A 16,214-nucleotide genomic window follows, 5' to 3' on the forward strand; every position below is an offset into this window, starting at 1 on the left:
CCTGACACCTCCTCCCAAGCTAGCTGTGCATACAGCGTTAGAAGGTGGGAGGAAAAAACTAAAAACTACACGTAACAGCTACGTGAGTTCCCAGTCTGCTTTCTGGTCCTCGTAAAAATTAGCACCAAAATGCTGTAAAGATCAGCCCCAAGACGCTACCTCCTTTCACACAGGGCCTGTCCTTGACCTTCCTGAGTGATAGGCCCATTTGGTCTTCAAGGCCACTTGTCTTTATCTGTCTCCTGAGCAATGGATCCATTTGGGCTTCAAGGATGTGTGTGTGTATATATATATATATATATATATATATATATATATATAATTTTTCCCCCACAAGAAGCCATAACTTTACTAATGATAGAAACAGTACAAATGTCAAACCAAGCTGCAGTGACTCTCTTGAAACACCAAAAAAGGTCCTCCTTTTTTTAAAAAAAATATATTTTATTGCTTTTTTACAGAGAGGAAGGGAGAGGGATAGAGAGTTAGAAACATCGATGAGAGAGAAATATCAATCAGCTGCCTCCTGCACACTCCCCACTGGGGATGTGCCCGCAACCATGATACATGCCCTTGACCAGAATCAAACCTGGGACCCTTCAGTCCGCAGGCCGACGCTCTAGCCACTGAGCCAAACTGGCTAGGGCAAAAGGTCCTCCTTTTAAGCCTGGCTGGTGTGGCTCAGTGGTTGAGCATCGACCCATGAACCAAGAAGTCACCACTTGGACTCCCAGTCAGGGCACATGCTTGGGTTGCGGGCTCGATCCCCAGTGTGGGGCATGCAGGAGGCAGCCAATCAATGACTCTCTCTCATCATTGATGTTTCTCTCTCTCTCCCCCCCTCTCCCTTCCTCTCTGAAGTCAATAAAAATATTTTTTTAAAAAAGGTTGTTCATTTCCGTTAACACAACTAATAATTTTGTTTTTCTTTTTTTCTAGCACCACTTATTTATCGGGGATTTTAATACCTACCGTTGTTTCATTTGCTCATGGGCACCTCTGGCAACTTGCACCAGTGGGCATATGCAGACCTTAGTGGGTGACAAAAATCAAAAATGATACTTTAAAAAAACAAGATGCAGACCGGTGGAGAGAGTCAGAGTAAGGAAGAGTCCTCATAATTAGTGGGAGGAGCTGTGGGTTGCAGGGCGGGCGCCAGGGAAGAAGCTGATGAGCAAGAACATAGTGGCCGGGTAGCGCCATCAGCAACCCAGATGTTACGACTCCCCAGCGCCCCCCGCCCTGGCTGACATGCAGCAGGACCCCTAGGTAACCACATGGGCTTGGCACTCGCTCCGGGCTGAACAGTGGTAGCAGCACACCCAGGCAGGATGCAGCCACACAGCCAGTGGATGGAACTGGCGCCAGCGGGAGGGTGGATAAGGTAACACCTGCCCTCCCTCCACTCCCCCACCCTCTCCCTCCCTGCCTGCCTTCCCATCGTCTCCAGGTGCCACACCTCTGTCAGCCACAGACCCCTCAGCTCAGATGGCTCACCAGACGAGCCTTGGGCATCCTAGAGAACTAGGACACAGGGCCAGTGTTTTTAAATCAAAGTGAAGGAAGCAAGGAAGGTGCAGGACCCAGAGAAAGGACCTGGGAAAGACAGAACTGAGGAGTGGAGGGTTAGTGATCCCTCAGGGCCTCGCACAGCCATGGTCCAGCTAAGACTGGAATAATGAAAAGGCCACAAGAAGGTGAGGAGAGAGCCTTCCAGGCAGTGGGGAGGCCCTGAGGCAGGAATTTGACTGCCACAACTCAGTCTTACCATGTGGAAAATGGGCTTGTAGAGCAGATAGATTAGAGCCACAAACCTCACAGCCTGGCACACGCTGTCATGGAAGTGAGAGCCCATTTCCTGGACCAGCGCTCCGCCTGTGGCTCTGACCGGAGAGGCTTGGGACCCGGGGACGCAGGGGTCGGGGCCTTTGCGAAGCTGTAAGAGGAGCCCAGGCAGTGGCCTGCTCTGCCCCCTCCTCCATGGCTGCCTCTCACCTGTGGGCCATGCAAATGCTCCCCTTGACAGCAGCTTCGCCTCTTCCCATATGTCCCCCACGCCCGCCCACAGGTCCTCCAGAGCACGGGACCGAGACCGCCAGTCACAGCGCCCAGGCTTCCCAGGTTGCTGAGACCCCACACAGGGGTCCCAACTTCAGCACAACTGACCCCGGGGGTCAACTAGTTCTTTGTTGAGGACTGAGTTCTGTGTTGTAGGATGTTTAGCAGGATCCCTGGCCTCTACCCAGTAGAGGCCAGAAGTGCGTGCACACACACACACACACACACACACACATATCTCCAGTCATTGCCACATTCCTGAGGGGAGCAAAATTCCCCGATTGAGACTTGCTTTCTTGGCAAGGCATGGGCCCGGCACCCACAGACAGCCACAGACAGAGCACACTTGATCAGGGATCGCTCCCGAAGCGGGCAGTTTCTGATCCTGGAGAGTTTTACTACCTAATGAGGCTCCTGGCCAAAGTCCACCTGCCCCATCAGCCTCCTTGCTCCTCAGATGGGCTGAGCTCATTCCCATCACAGGCTTGGTGCGCCTCCTCTCCCCTCTTCTGGAATGTTCCTCTCCCAGGTATTCACGGGACTCTCCTGCTTCACCCTGGCTCCGACCAGGCCTTCCCTGAACACTGTCTAGGGCACACAACCTCGCCCTCACCACCTCGCCCCTGGCCCGCCTTGCTCCGCTGGGCTGCCTGGCACCCATTGGCTCCCTGGCGTGTGCCCTGTGGCCCCTGGCAGAGCAGGGCTCAGGGCGCACACCACGTCCCCAGCAGCAGCTGGGCCGGGGCAGAAGGTTGCTTAACAGTAGTTGTTGAATAAATAAGTGAGGGAATGAATGAGCAAACCGCAAAGATGTGTGCAGAGGCCCGGGAACGGAGAGAGCAGGGAGCCCTGACATGCCTCTGGTTGGGTCTCAGGGGTCGTGAAGGCAGGGAGAGACCCTCCCTCCTCATCCAGGATGGTGATCCCAGAGGGAGGGGGTTTGTACCCTCCCCCATCTCTGAGGTCGGAAATGCATCTGTCTCCGCGGAAACCCTGTACCTCCAAGGGAAGAACCTGCCTCCGAGCAAGGGTGCACGCAACCTCCGAGCAAGACAGTCCCAGGGACCCTGTGCAAACTTAGAGAGCTGGTCAGAGGTTCTCTGAGGCCTGAAAATGGGTTCCCAGGGTAGCCGCGGCGCTAATTAGCCTGAGTGAGCCAGGAAGCTTTCTCAGGCCCACGGCAGGTTTCTGAACTGTTAAACAAAGCTGGCGTGGCGTGAGGGGGCCGTGGGGGCCGAGACTCTGACTGGAGGCTGGCGTGGCGCGAGGGGGCTGTGGGAGCTGAGTCTACACTCAGAGGACGTGGCTGCAGCCTAGAGTCTGGTGCACACGCAGGCCGTGTGGCTGACCATCCTGAGGCCCCAGCAAAGCACATGGCTGTCCCATTGGGAGACACCCTGCCCACATGGCCCAGAAAAGCCTGCCCCGCCTGGGCTGACACCACCCCCACCAAGAGGCCCACTTTTCCCCGACTGGATGGGGGCTGCAGAACATAATTGAATTCCCGACACCTCGAGGGGCCGAGGAGCTATTGGCCGGAGTCAGGAAAGCCCTCCACGGTTGTGACCAGTCACGCCCTAAGGTTGGGATGAGCATGGCCGGCCTCTCATCCCTCTAAGTAGATGGGACCACACCTTCCCAGACAATGAAGGCATCCTCACTCTGAGTGGGACCAGAAAGGGCACGGCTTAAAGAGGTCAGATGAGCAAGGAGGGCTGAGTTGAGACGACACAGGCCACTTCTGAGAAATAGAGCTGCCAGCCCTCAGGCCATGGCCAATGTGTAGCTAATAGTATGGGAACTTGCATCAGTATGTGCTGTATTTTGTACTTTCATGGAAGCATTTTACTTTAGGGTTACTCCAGAAGACTGCAATTTTATGGCACATGGAAGACCCAAGGACTCTGAGGGGATGACCATGGATACTCAGATGCTGGGCTGGCTGTTCACACTAACTCCTCACGGGGATGCCCATCCCTCACCCAGGTGTTCACACTAACTCCTCATGGTGTCCATCCCTCACCCAGGTGTTCACACTAACTCCTCACGGGGGTGTCCATCCCTCACCCAGGTGTTCACACTAACTCCTCACGGGGGTGTCCATCCCTCACCCAGGTGTTCACACTAACTCCTCATGGGGGTGCCCATCCCTCACCCAGGTGTTCACACTAACTCCTCATGGGGGTGTCCATCCCTCATCCTGGTGTTCACACTAACTCCTCACAGGGATGTCCATCCCTCATCCTGGTGTTCACACTAACTCCTCACGGGGGTGTCCATCCCTCATCCTGGTGTTCACACTAACTCCTTATGGGGGTGTCCATCCCTCACCCAGGTGTTCACACTAACTCCTCATGGCGTCCATCCCTCACCCAGGTGTTCACACTAACTCCTCACAGGGATGTCCATCCCTCACCCAGGTGTTCACACTAACTCCTCACAGGGGTGTCCATCCCTCACCCTGGTGTTCACACTAACTCCTTATGGGGATGTCCATCCCTCATCCTGATGTTCACACTAACTCCTCACGGGGGTGCCCATCCCTCACCCAGGTGTTCACACTAACTCCTCACGGGGGTGCCCATCCCTCACCCAGGTGTTCACACTAACTCCTCACGGGGGTGTCCATCCCTCACCCAGGTGTTCACACTAACTCCTCACGGGGATGTCCATCCCTCACCCAGGTGTTCACACTAACTCCTCACGGGGGTGTCCATCCCTCACCCAGGTGTTCACACTAACTCCTCACGGGGGTGTCCATCCCTCACCCAGGTGTTCACACTAACTCCTCACGGGGGTTCCATCCCTCACCCTGGTGTTCACACTAACTCCTTATGGGGATGTCCATCCCTCATCCTGGTGTTCACACTAACTCCTAACGGGGGTGTCCATCCCTCACCCGGTGTTCACACTAACTCCTTATGGGGATGTCCATCCCTCACCCGGTGTTCACACTAACTCCTTATGGGGATGTCCATCCCTCACTCTGGTGTTCACACTAACTCCTCACGGGGATGTCCATCCCTCATTCTGGTGTTCACACTAACTCCTCACGGGGGTGTCCATCCCTCACCCGGTGTTCACACTAACTCCTTATGGGGATGTCCATCCCTCACTCTGGTGTTCACACTAACTCCTCACGGGGATGTCCATCCCTCATTCTGGTGTTCACACTAACTCCTCACGGGGGTGTCCATCCCTCACCCGGTGTTCACACTAACTCCTTATGGGGATGTCCATCCCTCACCCGGTGTTCACACTAACTCCTTATGGGGATGTCCATCCCTCACTCTGGTGTTCACACTAACTCCTCACGGGGATGTCCATCCCTCACCCGGTGTTCACACTAACTCCTTATGGGGATGTCCATCCCTCACTAGGTATTCACACTAACTCCTCATGGGGGTGCCCATCCCTCACCCAGGTGTTCACACTAACTCCTCACGGGGGTGCCCATCCCTCACCCTGGTGTTCACACTAACTCCTCACGGGGGTGTCCATCCCTCACCCAGGTGTTCACACTAACTCCTCACGGAGGTGCCCATCCCTCACCCTGGTGTTCACACTAACTCCTCACGGGGGTGTCCATCCCTCACCCAGGTGTTCACACTAACTCCTCACGGAGGTGCCCATCCCTCACCCTGGTGTTCACACTAACTCCTCACGGGGGTGTCCATCCCTCACTCTGGTGTTCACACTAACTCCTCATGGGGGTGCCCATCCCTCACCCAGGTGTTCACACTAACTCCTCACGGGGGTGTCCATCCCTCACCCTGGTGTTCACACTAACTCCTCACGGGGGTGTCCATCCCTCACCCTGGTGTTCACACTAACTCCTCACGGGGGTGCCCATCCCTCACCCTGGTGTTCACACTAACTCCTCACGGGGGTGTCCATCCCTCACCCAGGTGTTCACACTAACTCCTCATGGGTATGTCCACCCCTCACCGTGGGGTGTGCCCCACCCTAGCAGAGGATGCAACCGTAGCAGACACTAATGTCTAAAACTAGATGTTCACCTTGAATCTTGAGGCTAGAAGTTCCAAGACAGGGAGGTGATGGAGACGTAGAGACTCAAGAGCCTGGTCAGCTGGTTCTGCAGCCTCTGGCTGTGCGGCGAGTGGGCTGCACGTCGGCATGGTAGCAGGGTGGTCCGAGGGCCGGGTGCGACGGTGCCCCGGAGGCTGGGCCATGCTGCCTTCCCCTTATGACACTTCATGCTGAGGCATGTTCGTTCCAATGCCACGTTTCACTGTAGCGGTGGGAACCTCGCCCTCATCCCGAGCTACCGACAGAAGCATCGGCCGCCCTGACGACAAGCCCATTCCTGGAGGGACGCGTGGTTCTTGTCAGAGCAGCGTCTGCCTCGTCGCTAAGTGGCTTTCCGAGGTGTGGACAGCTTCACAGGCACAGATCTGTCTGTGACTCAGGAGGTTTTCACGTTCCCTGCGCCTACAGACGCACATTGATGAGAAGGCCGAGTCCCGGGGCCCCTGGCATGTCAGTCCTGGAGCCCTGGCGCGATGCACTGCTCAGCCCTTGAGGGGGGCCCGGGGCAGAGAGGCCGGCTGCCAGGCACTGGCCGTGTCAGGAGCTGGACCAGGATGAGGAAGGTAGCAGAAGTTTACCAGAATGTGAGGGTAAAGAGGAAGAGCCGCTGGTCTGACTGGGTTGGACTTAAGCGGCTGTGTCCCATCTCTTCCTGAGCGTCAGAGACCCCTTCTCTCAGATGGAAGGTGTGTGGGCCCCGCCATCCCGAAAGGAGCCAGGCCAGCGCTGTTGAGTTGGAGGCGTGGGAAGGAGCCTCCAGCCTACTCAGCACCCTCTTCCTCCCATCACCCAGAGGTGCCACCATGCCCCCTAGGACCATGCCCAGTGCTGCTTCGACTCTAGACTGAGGATGGGAGCGTTAGAACTGGGAGGGGCTGAGCACGCTGCCTGGCGCACAGGGAGCCTGGGGACATGCCAGCACCGATGGTTTGGAAGATGACCCAGGAGCATATCTCGAGGAAGTGGGGGTGGAGGACCAGAGCCCAGGCTCTGACCGCCGCCCCCGCCCAGCATGTCTCCCCACCCCCTCCCCGTGGATCCTTCCCAAGCTCTGCCCTTCCATGGTCCCTTGTGAGGTTGTTCGAGTGCCCACAGAAGCGCTTCTGATGTCCAAAATAGAGTAAAAAGGGCGAACAATGCTCAGTGAATAAATAAGGTGGTGTTCTGTGCCCATTTTACAGATGGCATCACTGAGCCACAGAGAGGTCAAGTAATTGGCCCAGGAAAAGCAATTTCTTGCCCACTAGAAATAACCTGGTGTTATATGTCCATTACTTTGTTAGCCCACCTAACTCCTCCCCCTGCTTTTTATCATAAATATTGTGAATCTAAAATCTAAAGTGGGGGGTGGGGGATTAAGGGTACAGTGCTTCTCACTTTAGCCTGAAGCCAGTGGGGAGCTGGCAGAAGTTAGATGAGATTTATTTCAAAGGCAGAAACCCATGGAGCCGTACTTAGCCCCTGGGCTGGAAGCTGGATGAGATTTCTGTGAAAAGGAGATACGGAACCAATTACCCTACCTTCGTCTGAGGCAGAACACCCAGGAATAGGGTGGAGAGCAATAAGAAAATTAACTAGAGACGAGGGAAAAGGAAGACCAATGCTCTCGGAGGTCTGGGGACAGCCCTGCGGTCATCCTCCGGCTCTTCGCTTCCCTTCCTCTTCTGTGGACTCACGAACATGCCTTTTAAAGATTCGAGTGGTTTGTGTGTGCTGGGCGGCATTTAACATCCCCTGGGTGTCAGATGGGCATTTACAAAACAAAAAACAGAGTTGAGGACGTACTAACAACCATGGGAGACCCTATCTGTACGGTTTCTCCCAGTTTTACTGAGATATAATTGTCGTGTAACATTGTATAAGTTTAAAGTGTACAACATAATGCTCTGATATATGTATATACTGTAAAATGCTTACAATAAGTTTAGTTAAGCCCTGACCGGTTTGGCTCAGTGGATAGAGGGTTGGGCCGTGGACTGAAAGGTCCCGGGTTCGATTCCAGTCAAGGGCATGTACCTTGGTTGCAGGCTAGATCCCCAGTAGGGGGCATGCGGGAGGCAGCTGATAGAAACCTCGATGCAAGAGAAACATCTAACTCTCCATCCCTCTCCCTTCCTCTCTGTAAAAAATCAATAAAAATATATTTTTAAATAATAAGTTTAGTTAAGATCCATCACCTCACATAGTTACAATGTTTCCTTGTGATGAGAATGTTTAAGATCCATTCTCTTGGCAACTTTCAAATATGCAGCACAGCACTGTTAACTATCATCATCCTATTGTACATGACTATATAGTTTTTTAGTGCAGGACTTCTCAGAACCTTTATCTGACTTGTGAAGGTTCCAGGGGGGCATACAGAAGGCAGCCTTTTCCTCACCTGTCTAATCATGCAACCCATCTTCCAAAGAGCGTGTTGTAGGACTGGTGTTCCCAGATCCCCACTAAGGCAAAATAAATCGAAGGGAACCAAGTCAGGATGGGATGCCCCTGTTACTTCTGCTGTGATCCGACGCCCACTTGGCAACAAGACGTCTCGGTTCATGCACACGGATGAAAAGAGCCTGTGTTGGCATTCTGAGAAGTGAACTTGCATTTCTGAGATTTGCAGAGCCAGACCACACTGTCCCCCAAGTCCACGGGGCACCAACTAACTGCTGTGCTTGGCAGCAAATTTGAATGTTTTAAGAAAAGCCTGGTGTTTATGGAATGTTTTTCAAGTAGGGTCCTTCTCTCCCCAGAGCCAAGAGAGCATGCCTTTCCCCCAGCTGGCATGGCTCAGTGGTTGAGCACTGACTTATGAACCAGGAGGTCACGGTTTGATTCCCGGTCAGGGCATATGCCTGGGTTGCAGATTTGATTCCCAGTCAGGGCACATGCTCGGGGGCATGCAGGGAGTGGCCAATCAATGATTCTTTCTCATTGATGTTTCTCTCTCTCTCTCCCTTCCTCTCTGAAATCAATAAAAAAATTTATTTTAATAAGAACATGCCTTTCTCAGCACTTTCTACCTTGCCACCCCCACCCCACCCACAAGGCGGGAGTTCTCACGGGTCTTGTCCAAAGTGGAAAAGCAGAACACAACAAATCCACTCACTGGGATGAGACCCAGGCCCCAGCCAATGGGCCGACCCATTTACAGAAGGCCCAGGTGTGGAAATGCCCACGCCAGTCCCAGTGCCTGCCCCGCACAGAAACCTGTGGGCAGCGTCGTCCCGGCCACGCCCCCTCCTCCAGGCTGCATCTCTGAGAGCCCGGGCAGCTGGGACCCGCTCTGCCCCTCTGTAAGCTCCTCCACTTGTTCGCTCTCTGACAATTGCCATGGCTCACAAGACTGTCACTTCCAGCCTGACACCCAGGACAGAAGCCCGAGGCCCCTCCTCTCTCAGTCACAGAATCTGATAAGTTCCCCCTAAGCCGGTCTCTCGTCCTGCTCCTTCTCCAAGCCCAGCCCAGGCCTCACCATCTCTGGCTGGCACTTTCAAGCACGCAGGATTGGCCTCCTGAGCGCCACTGCCAGGAGACGTTCTCCTCATTAAATGGGGCCCTTGCTTGAACGCCGTGGTCACTCCTGGTCAGAGGCATGGGCACTGAAGGACCGTTCATTGGCTCCAGCTGCTCACCTGGCCAGGCACTGCCCAGCCCCTCTCACCAACCAGTCTGCCACCTGGCACACACTGCTCTGCCATTATTTATTCCTCTTCTGCCCTCTCTTCCCTTCCCCAGGGCCCTAGAAAACTCCTATGCATCCATCAAAACCCACATCAAATGCCACCTTCCCTCCCCTGCTCAGAGTCAGTGACTTCATCCTCCTGCCCAGTTTGTCCCTGCCCCTGCAGCAGCCCTCACCACACTGCCCCACAGGGGCCGCTGTCTGTGGGATCACACTGGGGACAGAGACCTCATGTCATTTTTTAAAATAGATTTTTATTGATTTCAGAGAGAAAGGGGGAGAGAGACCTAGAAACAGCAATGATGAGAGAGAATCATCTCTCTGCTGCCTCCTGCACGCCCTCTACTGAGAATCAAGCCTGCAACCCAGGCATGTGCCCTGATGGGGAATCGAACTGTGACCTCCTGGTACAAAGGTCAATGTCAACCACTGAGCCACACCAGCCGGGCTCATGTCATTTGTTTTTCTGCTGCCGAACCTCGCATGGCGTTACCATGTAGGGTGAAATGACGCACAGGCAGAGCTGAGGGAGCCCCTACCTGCCTTGCAATGATCCCTAGAATCCCTGCTCTGGGTCTTGTAGGTTGAGGAAGAGGCAGCAGCTCCTTCTATTCTCACCCCATCGCTGGGGACAGCCAGCTGCCAGTCATTCAGACTGAAACGTGGAAGGGCTCCGTTAAAACGAAAGCGCTACTAACAGAAGGGCAGCGCCCGAGGCTGTGGGCTGGGCCACGGACAGGTGCAGGCCACTGGGAGGCGGTGGCCTAGCCGTGCCAGCGCTCCCCGGGACAGCAGCCTCGGCCACGGGCTGGGAGCACCGAGGGAGAGGACGCAGGGGACAGGGTCTCGGGGGGACAGTGTCCTGTCTCTCCACCTTTTTACTCTGGTCATGGTCCGTATTTGGGGGACAGTGTTTTTGTTCATTCTGCCACTTACCGCCAGCCCTGGTCACACGGAAAGGACTTCGGGAATCATCTGAGCTGGTGAATTGGCAGAAACGCCCTATAATCGGTATTTCAGCACGGCTGCTATCGGGAGCCACGTGCCCAGTCCCACCCACAGAACGATGAACACGGGTTTTCATGTGTTCCTCCAGACAGAGTTACCGTCGACCACAAAAGCACCCTTCACGTACGAAAGGGCGGTGTCATGCCGTTACTGAAAAAACTCTGGGATGAATCGAACCAGTGGTATTAAGTTTATACATTTAGAAAACCAGGGAAACTGAATAAATAGTTTTATTTATTTAAATAAAGGGCGGGTAGAGCTTTGCAGTGGATCGGGCTTCCGTCAGGGGCAGAGAGGTTACAGAATCCACCCAGGACTCCAAACAGGGACCATAGCAGGCATTTCCACATCAGGGGCTTTAATCTTGGAAAAGGGGACATAAAAAATGGTTTGTGCTTAATGACTAGTTTCTAAATGAAGCATCATAAATTTCCCTTCTATTTTCTTTTCTTTTTACCCTCATCCAAGGGTATGTTTTTATTGATTCAAGAGAGAGAGGAAGGGAGATGAGAGAGAGAGAGAGACAGAAAGAGAGAGAGAGAGAGAGAGAAACATCGATGTGAGAGAGCAACATCAATCCGTTGCCTCCCATAGGCTCCCCAACCAGGGATCGAACCCAAAACCTTTCGGTGCACAAGACGATGCTCCAACCAACTGAGCTCCCAGCCGGGCTTGCCTTCTGTGTTTTCAATAGTAATAATAGCTGATCTGATGTTGGAAAAGCTCCCTGTTGGTAAAAGAAGTTTCTACTCGGTGAGTTACAAGGCCAGGCCTTCCTGGGAGGTGCTACGAACAAGGACAGGGCCACCCCCCTCACAGCCTTCGCGCCTGCCCGGCCCAACAGCTCTTCAAAACGTTTCTTTTTAACGCATTGGGCATCCTCTGCAATCACTCAGCTCCCACCCCAGGTCACCTGTCCCTGCTGAACCCAAACTGAGTGTTAAAATCCCACCTACAAGTGCCTCCTGGCTTTGCCATCTCAGCCAGTCCTTCCCCCAAACTGCATTTTAAATAAAAATCATAAACCGGAAAGTGGTTCTTTTCTTGGTTTCTTCGCTCAACACCCACCCACAGGGAGGCACTGGGGCCGGGCGCGGCGCTAGACATGAGAAAAATGGGGCTTCTCTTCGGGTTCCTGCTGCCCACATTCACTACAGAGTTTCACAACTAGGACAACCCACAGGCAGAGCTGGAAGAGGAAAGGATGGGAGAAAAAACAAACAGGAAGCGCACCCCTATGGGCTGCGCTGTGACCCCTCCCTGGGACCTGCCGCTATTTGACTTCCCAGGGGCACCAGGTAATTGCTGTTTGTGTTCTGGGCAGAATTTTTAGCCACAGTCTGTGGTCGAGAAAAGCTGACTCCCAGCTGGCCAGCTCCAGAAGTGGGTGTCTCAGGTCCTTTAATTTTTTTAAATATATTTGTATTGATTTCAGAGAGGAAGGGAGAGGGAGAGAGAGATAGAAACATCAATGAGAGAGAATCATTGATCGGCTGCCTCCTGCACACTCCACACTGGGGATCAAGCCTGCAACCCGGGCATGTGCCCTTGACCGGGAATCGAACCGTGACCTCCTGGTTCATAGGTCAACATTCAACCACTGAGCCACGCCGGCCGGGCATCATTTTAGATGAAGCAATATGGATTCTTCCTTCGGAAGGATTAATACTCTTAATTATTGGGATGTTAGCTCCCCCGACCCCCCATGTTTGTTTTACATGCCGTATTTTCACTCTTACTAATGAGGATGTCAACAACTATGTTTTGTTTTGTGGCCAGTCTTTTCTGAGAAGTCATTTTAATATTGTTTTCCCAAATTCAGGCCCCAAATTTAGCACCATGAAGCTGCTAAGACGTCTTTGGCACCTAAAATACCTTTTGGGTTCCCTGGACAGCCAAACACAAATATTGGCTCCTTCCCCTTCTGAAAGGAGATACAACAAAAACAGCTGAGTTTGTTTGTTATATAAAGATCTCCAGATCTTAAGTCAAAACTATCACAAAAGCTCTTTCTTGTCATCGTGAGCGAGTTACATAAACTCTCTGAGCCTCGGTTTCTGTATCTGTAAATTGGGGGCAATCCTCATTCCCTTATAGGTTTACTGTGAAAATAACTCAGACAACAAACATAAGCAAAACTCCCAGCATACAGCAGTCACTCAGTGCAGCTTGGTTAGTGTCCTTCCTCCCAACCGGGGAGTCTCGTTTAGATTCATGTCCAATAACAAAAACCCAAGGCAGGATCAATATGACTCTGAATATTTTATATCGAGATAAATCGAGTTTTCTCTATTCCTTTTGGTCTATCCAGTTGACCCTTGACGAACACTGGTTTAAACTCCATGGGTTCACTTATATGTGGATTTTTTTTTCAATAAATACAGCAAATGTATTTTTTCTTTCTTATGGATTCCTTCAGTTCACAGACTAATGCTCTATCCACTGCCTTATGGATTCCTTAATAACATTTCTTTTTCTTTAGCTTACTTTATTGTAAAAATGCTGTAAAGAATATATATACATACCAAATATGTGTTGACTTCTTATGTTAAGGGTAAGGCTTCTGGTCCACAGGAGGTAGATTATTAGTAAAGTTTGGGGGAGGCCAACGCTAAATGCAGAGTTTTGACTATGTGGGGGGCAGCCCCCTAAACCTGCATTGTTCGAGCATCAACTGTAGTTTGGAAACTATGCTCTCTCTTCCTATTCTTTGGGTGTGAAGCGTACAGTTAGACTAGGCATACCTGACCTAAGACCAAAGTTAACCAGCTCTCTGGTGCCACAGTGCAAGGAGACCTGGCAAGGGGGTCCAGTCCCCACCCGGGCCTCACGGCGACGTCATCCTGCTTCCCACCTTCCCTTTCTTTACAGCCCACACTAGTCATCGTTTCTTTTTTTTTTATTTCATGCTTTATTTTTAGGAGTCCTCTTCAGGGAGGGTGTACCCAATTTCTCTAGTTTATTTGTGTGAAAATGTCTCATTTTGCACTCAGTCTTCAATGACTCCTGGCTGGGTGTAGAATTCTACGCTGAGGCTGCTTGCTCTCAGCCACTGGAAATGCCCCTGTGTGGTGTGGGCACAGGCTCTGTGTTCAGAACCCCTGGGGTGCAGCCCTGGGCCCAGCTCCCTCGTGGGCAGAGACGTGGGGATAATTCCAGTCCTACCTTACAGAGTGCTGTAAAGATTGAGTGAGACGGTGAATGTAAAGCACTTACAACACAATAATGCCATATACATGAGCTATTATTTTATTGTTACCATATTGTCTTCAAATTACTGCTGTGGTTGAACATCTGGTGGCATCCAATTTATACATTACTGACCTTGCTCCCTGGTTACCTTTAGGGTCTGTGTTTTTGGTGTTTTCCAGTTTCATTTCCATGTATCTGGCTGTCATTTCTTTTTACTTGTCCTACTTAGGTTTCTTCAGGCTTCCTGAATCTGAGGATTCGTGTCCTTCCACGAGATTAGAAAATTCTCAGCCATTACTTCTTTGCATATCACCTCTCTTTCCTGCGAGCTCACCCTGGCACTGAGAAGGACCTCTGTTGCGTGTTATCCACTATTTCTAGAGCTGTTTAAACAGTAGGAGGGTTTTCAGTGTATGTGGAACACATCTGGGACAGAAGCGCAAGTCCTGGCCTGAGCATTTTTAAAAGTGTTTTAAATTTAACATTAAATTTAAAAATAATACCAAAGAGCTCTTTAGAGCCCCAAGCTACTTATTTAGATCATAGCGTTTGAATTATTCTTATAACAACGCTAAGCTAATCATTGAAACAAGGGAATGTTTGTTTAAATTTAAATTTCTTCTGACTGACAGGCTAAGGAAGCTCAAAACCCTCACTGAGCCAGCGTCCTTTTCCCACACACATAGCAGCCTGCAGAAACCCCCGACCAAGGCCCGTGAGTAGCAGAGGAAGATACACCATGTGTTTCACTTCCAGGACCACCAACCTGCCCATCTGCCCTCTGCGAGCTAATTAAGCATCATGATTTCATTTCACTAAATGTACACCAACACTAATACACTTGCCAACAGTTTGGGCCTAAATTCACACTCAAACTCAATTTTCCCTATTTCTTTTCTTTCAACTGAACTCTGCTGGGAAAATGGGAATGCATCCATCTCTAACTTTTCTCCATGTAATTTCATATATATATACATATATATATGTGTGTGTGTGTGTGTGTATATATATATATATATATATATATATATTGATTTCAGAGAGGAAGGGAGAGGGAGAGGGAGAGAGAGAAACATCAATGATGAGAGAGAATCATTGATTAGCTGCCTCCTGCATGCCCCACACTGGGGATCGAGCTTGCAACCTAGGCATATGGTTCCCTGTCCGGGAATCGAACCGTGACCCCCTGGTTAATAGGTTGATACTCAACCACTTAACCACTCCGGCCAGGCCTCCGTGTAATTTCCACCTCCAACTTTGGCATTCTCCAAGTGTAGGCTTTGCTGGAATCATTAAATCATAGAATGGAGGTCTGAGAAGGCACGGCCTGCTCTTCTCCAGCCCTGTGTCTTGTACTGTGCGCTCTTGAAACATTTGTTGAATGAATGAAAGAAGCTTCAAGCTTTTCCAAATGAACATCCCTCCAATCTGGAATTGTCCTAATTGCACCTCAGTAATCCAAGCTCCGCCTCCACGCTCCCAGGACAGAGGGCCCTCCAGAGCAGAGGAAGGCTATCCACGCATCACACCTGGGGCCACTGGACCCGGCTGTTCGTTGATTTGGTTTTTCTAGTTGAGTCCCTCTGCTTCCTCCACCTCTTCCACCTGGGCCCCGTGTGAGTCCTCCGCAGAAATGCGCTTAAGGATTATACCTGTTCTAAACGACGACCTGTGAAAACACCTCTCCCTTGTCTTGTAACAGACCCGTAAGCTGGGCGGCCAGGACCTTCGGTTGGGTCCTGGGAGTTCTCGGTTTCCCTCCGTGGGTTTGCATGTGGTTGGTTCACGGTCCGGCACGAATCTGGGGTGCTGTTCTGGCAACAAGCTCACCTCCAGATGTCTCCTCCTCAGTTCAATGTGCCTCATTGTTTAACCAGTTCTGAACAGTGATGGCTTCCAATGGCCCTGTCAGGTCTAACTGGACATTCCTTATGAAAATATGTCACCCAGACAAATACATACAATACTCTAGGCGTGATCTGCCCACTACACAATAAACGGACCCACTTGGACCAGGCCCGTGACCTCACACACAGCCTCTGACTCTAGGACCCCAAACCCAAGCCACCCCATGGAAGACCCAATCAGACTTTCAACTCTTTATCCCGGAGCCTAAGATCCATAGGGTGCTCTGCTGTCAGATTTTCATAGCTGCAGGTCAAGGCTCTGAGGAGACGGGACAAGACCATGATCTGCAGTTCCCTGTCCTTGGCATTCCCTTAGTGTCCCCTTT

At 51.7% G+C, this 16,214-nt stretch overlaps 1 protein-coding gene across 1 annotated transcript in view; it reads right to left on the reverse strand.

Moving 5' to 3' along the window:
* B3GALT5 (beta-1,3-galactosyltransferase 5) overlaps positions 1–16,214 on the reverse strand; it is a 63,796-nt gene that overhangs the window by 27,787 nt on the left and 19,795 nt on the right. The window lies entirely within an intron of this gene.

The sequence above is a fragment of the Myotis yumanensis genome, unplaced genomic scaffold (genome assembly GCF_028538775.1).
Source record: "Myotis yumanensis isolate MYYU_CA2020_CCGP unplaced genomic scaffold, mMyoYum1.0.hap1 SCAF_2, whole genome shotgun sequence".
NCBI lineage: Eukaryota > Metazoa > Chordata > Mammalia > Chiroptera > Vespertilionidae > Myotis > Myotis yumanensis.